We start from the raw sequence: 5,114 nt of genomic DNA on the forward strand, positions 1-5,114 counted from the left end.
AGTCAGAGAAAACCCGAACACCGGATAATGCACAGAAAGCAAGCTAGTGGAAGATCAACCAGGAGATAAAAGCACAAATCACAGGGCCTGACATGTCTAAATTTTCTTCCCTTTTTAAGGGCTAGCTAAGATGCCATGAAAATACTCCAAGAAACTTTCTCTCATCCCCATAACAAAATTCACGTCTGACCTCCAGCAGCTCTTTATCTAGCTGGACCTCTCTCACGCCACTTCTCACTTCTGCCTTATATTAGAGTTATTTATAGATAGCTCATCTTTTCTACTAGGCTGAGAGATCTTTGAAGATGGAAACTAACATTTGGTAAATCACTTGCTCTGCACAAGGTACTGTATTTGGTGTTTTCATATGCATTACCACAATTTAATCCTTGTAAACCCCCCTGGGAGATAGGTCTCATTTTCACATTTCTGGAAGTTCAAAGAAGCCTTTGCTCACAGTCTGACTTTTACTAAGGGCTGTGGTGGCTCAGAGGTAAAGAATCTGCCTGCCAGGTAAGAGATGCAGGTTCAATCTCTGGATTGGGAAGATCCCCCAGAGCAGGAAATGACAACCTACTCCAGAATTCTTGCCTGGGAAATCCCCTGAACACAGACACCTGGTGGGCTATAGATCATGAGGTCACAAAAGAGTCAGACACGACTTAGTGTCTAAACAACAGATAGAAGATAGGACCTTAGGTTGAATCTGAAGCTGATGGCTATCCCATTATAAAGAATTATGTCTAGTTCATCTTGATAACCCTAGCATAGTTATCTGAACATAGGAGATGCTCAATACACCCTTGCTTATTTGGTTAGGCAACGTCTACGGAATACAAATGACAAGATCAATTGTCTATCTTTCAGGTCATCTTCTAAAATCCTGCCCAGAAAATAAAACAGCATCAAAATGACTAAATGTATCCTCTGTAGACTGTAAAAATTCAAACTTCAAAAAGAGTAATAAAGAAAAATGAAATAGAGGCAGCAAGCCAGTTTCTCATTTATCCTTGGATGAGCTCCATAAAAACTATGGATGTTGTACATAAGAACACACTGTTCTGATTGACTATAGCATCCTGACACACTACACAGATGAAACATGGTAATTAAATGGTACTGGGAGTTTTCTCAACAGTCCATTAAATAGTCTATCAAAACAAGCAACAGCATTGCTCTAATCAGGCCCACTTTTCATAAAAATCAATTGTTTATCTTTTTTATATGGAAGCTTCTTAATTGTGGCCTGAATGGGGAGAATCATTCATAAAGATCATATTTTTCCCCTCTAAACAGGAAGAATTCTGAGTTTCACAATTTCAGCTGGAGCCACGGTTATAAATTTTACAAGCTTCTTGGGAATGCCTTAAGTATTTTTCCCTTTAATAAGCAAAACTTTACACTAACTTTGAAATAGCCAGCTCTTTTGTTAAGTGTGTCAAAATGAAGTCCAAGAGGATAAACTGCCTTCAGATTTGAAAGTGGCTTCAAATTCAGTCTAAAATTATTTAGAATTTTATAATATGGCTTCTTAATTTTTAAAAAAGTAATTAATTGGACAATGGGCACAGTGCTAAGAAATGCTGCATACAAACTGGAAAAGTCATATAATTAGAGATAGAAGACGTAGGTTTAGCCCCAGGTAGCATAATACTTATCTACTAAGTTTTAGTTACCTCATCTCTAAAATGACTAATCTAATGTAACTTTTAGATCTAAAGTCCTGTTATTCTACTCAACAAGTAATGGTCATGGTTTTCACCAGAACTTCCATCAGGGAAAGTAAGTGTGAAGTGTCAGTCACTCAGTCATGTCTGATTCTTGGCAACTCCATGGACTGTAGCTCACCAGGCTCCTCTGTCCATGGAATTCTCCAGGCAATACTGGAGTGGGTTGCCATTCCATTCTCTAGGGGATCTTCCTGACCCATGGACTGAACTTGGGTCTCCTGCATTGCAGGCAGATTCTTTACCATCTGAGCCACCAGGGAAGACCTCTCAGGAACAATCATGAACCCCCAATATATTCACATCCTGATTCCCAGAATGTGTGAGAAACTTTGTAAATGTGATGCGGTAAAAGATTTTGAGATGGGAGATTATCCAGATGGACTCAATGCAATCACAAGGATCCACGTAAGGATGAGCTGAAAGGGTCAGCGTCAGAGAAGATGTGAAGTGGAGGCTGGAGTGATGCAACTGCTGGCTGTGAAGATCCAAGAGGGCCAGGAGCCTAGGGATGTGGGAAGTCCCTAAAAGCTGAAAGAGGCAAGGGAGTAGGTCCTCCACCGGAGCCTCTAGAAGGAATGAAACTCTGCTGATTTCTTGATTTTAGAAACTCTGATCTCCATAATTATAAGGTAATAAATTTGTGTTGTTTCAAGACACAAATCTGTGGTAACAGAAAACTAGCACAGACCTGAATATGCTTCAGTACCATTTGTATCAGATATACCACAAAAATATGGAAATATTATGTTGTCTTTCTTACATTTGTCAATTGGTATATTCAAAAGTGAAAATTTTTCTATTGCTTATGATTATGAGGAATGGTATCTATACTTAAATTACTCAATCCTATAATCATGAGATGTTCATATAAAAGAAAGTGGAGTAATGAATATAATAATCACAACAATAAACAAATACTGAGCATTTAGTCACTTTATGTGTGTTATCTTGGTTGTGGCATATTCTGATTTCACTGACTCTGTCTTCTGCTTCTTACCTCCTTCCCAAAGGTGGGAAACCATGGAGGAGGAAGGCAAGGTAAGATTAGTTAGTATTACATACTGTTCTTCAGAAAGAGAACTGAGGCCATTTTTCTGATTTAATTCAGAGACAAATTCATGTTACAATCATGAAATATGAGGTCAGCCTTCTCATTAGACTTCTCATCAGAGCAGTCAGCCACAGTCTACAATGTATCAGACAACCTCTGTTCCATTTGAGACTCAGACAATACCTTGTATTAAAGCCATCACCCAGAAGCCAAGAGCAGCAACTTAAAAACCAATGCTTAATTGACCCATTTACCTAGATATTTCCTAGGAGAAGAATTGTATTACTATTACTTGACTGAAGTTCATATTATATTTTGTGCATGTGTGGGTGTGGGTGTGAGAAAGAGAGAGAGAGAAGGGAAATAAGACACAGCAATTGATTAGATGCTTCCTCATTTAATTCAATTACTTAGAAGAGCAAAAAGCCATAAGTGAAATTCTACTGTTGCAAGAGACAGATACTAACAGATGCTGAGAGACAACCAAAGTTATATCTCTAGGAGCAATATAATAATCAGCTAACAAAATATCAAGTTAGAGAGACATGAAGAAGTCATGGAAAAAGATGACCCCTCCATTGTAAATGTCAATTTCCAATTTTAGAATCTTCTGCAAAGAAAATATTTAATCATATGTGAGAATATCCCTGCTTTCACTTGATTCCAATCAATTCCTCTCATCATCTCTCTAAATATGAAATATAAAATGCTTCTTTTCAATAGGATCATTATTTCAAAAATAAGCTACAAAATTTAAAAAATATTAAATCTACAAAATTTAACAATTATTAAATCCAAATACATATATGCAGCAGTCTAAAATAAAAACAGCAAAGTTTGTGCTTTCCTCTGAACAGAAATGTTCCTAAAGCAGCAGACTGTGTTTAGCTGACAAAATCAGTTTTCCTCCCCCCGTTAGTTTTCATAAAGATCTGGTATAAAAGAAATGCCAAGTCCACAAAGTCGACGAAGAATTTAAGATTTCCACAGCACTGAATATATACTCCCATTTACATGTCTCACAGTGACCAACATGATTTGTTCCCAAATCTGCCTCTCTCACAAGACTGTAAGCTCAAGGGTAAGAATGAGTATCTTCCTGATCTCTGTGCATCTCCAGAATATCAAATATTTGTTGGCAAATAATGAGTGCCTATAGGTACTCACTAAGAGTTTTTTGAATAATTAATGAATTAATAACAAAGACTTTGATCTGAATATACATTGAAGTCAAGTGCACGCCTCATTGAAACTTAAGCCACAGTCTATTAATAATAAAGACTTGCAGAAGATGATGAGAAAAACAGATTTAAATGGATGTTAGATGTGACTGTTTGAAGAGAGTCAATTCTTTCTTTTGAAGAAAGTCAAGGGTTGTGGTGCTACTTCTGAATAGATCTTTTTTCAATACCAAAAAAGAAGAGTATCTTTCATCCATGCCACTGACCCAGCATAGGAGTCTTCATATAGTAAACGCTCACTAAATATTAGCTGACAACTGGATTAAAGAACGATTATATGATACAAGATGAGTGGTCTTCTTAAATTTTAAAATCAGTGACACTTGTCAAATTATAACAATTTTATAAAACCCTTAAATGTCCACTTTCAAAGTCTGATGTATTTTCTCCCTGCTGTAAGAGCCATTGCTAACATGGTTGTATATCAAATTAAAACTGGCAATTTTCTCTTATTAATGCTCATAGACAAACCACCCCGACCTATAAGCACATCTTTCTCATACCTCTCCCACCACTCCATTCACCCCTCCATCCCTTAAGCAACTGGTTCACCACGGTTCTGATCTACAGTTGAAATCAGAAGTGCAGCTGCCTGTTGTACAGAAGAAACTAATGCAACATTGTAAAGCAATTACAATCCAGTTGAACACAACATTGCAAATCAACTATACTTCAATAAAATAAATTAAAAATTTTTTAAAGTATAACTGCCTAATTGTTATATCATTATGACTAAGGTAAAAAAATACATGATTATTTGAACGTGAAATGTAATGAGAGTCCCAGGAGCCTTACACAGTCAGTGCTGTCAAAGCAATTGAGTGGGAAAAAGGAAGTGCTTTGGGGGTATAAGAGGAAGGCGCTTCAGTGGCTTAATTAGTGGTTTAGATATAATATGTTTAGAGTTGTGTGAGTGTATATGTGTATATATATATTCAAGTATATACATACACACGTTTGCATTTTATATACATAATCTTTACACTGATGAAGTGGTCATGTACTTTGGCAAAACATTTCAAGGAAATGAATTTGGCTGAAATTCTTTTAGGAAAGCAAACTGAATGATGCTACAAAGATCTTAAGGCAGTT

The sequence above is a fragment of the Capricornis sumatraensis genome, chromosome 16 (genome assembly GCF_032405125.1).
Source record: "Capricornis sumatraensis isolate serow.1 chromosome 16, serow.2, whole genome shotgun sequence".
In the NCBI taxonomy this organism is placed as follows: Eukaryota; Metazoa; Chordata; class Mammalia; order Artiodactyla; family Bovidae; genus Capricornis; species Capricornis sumatraensis.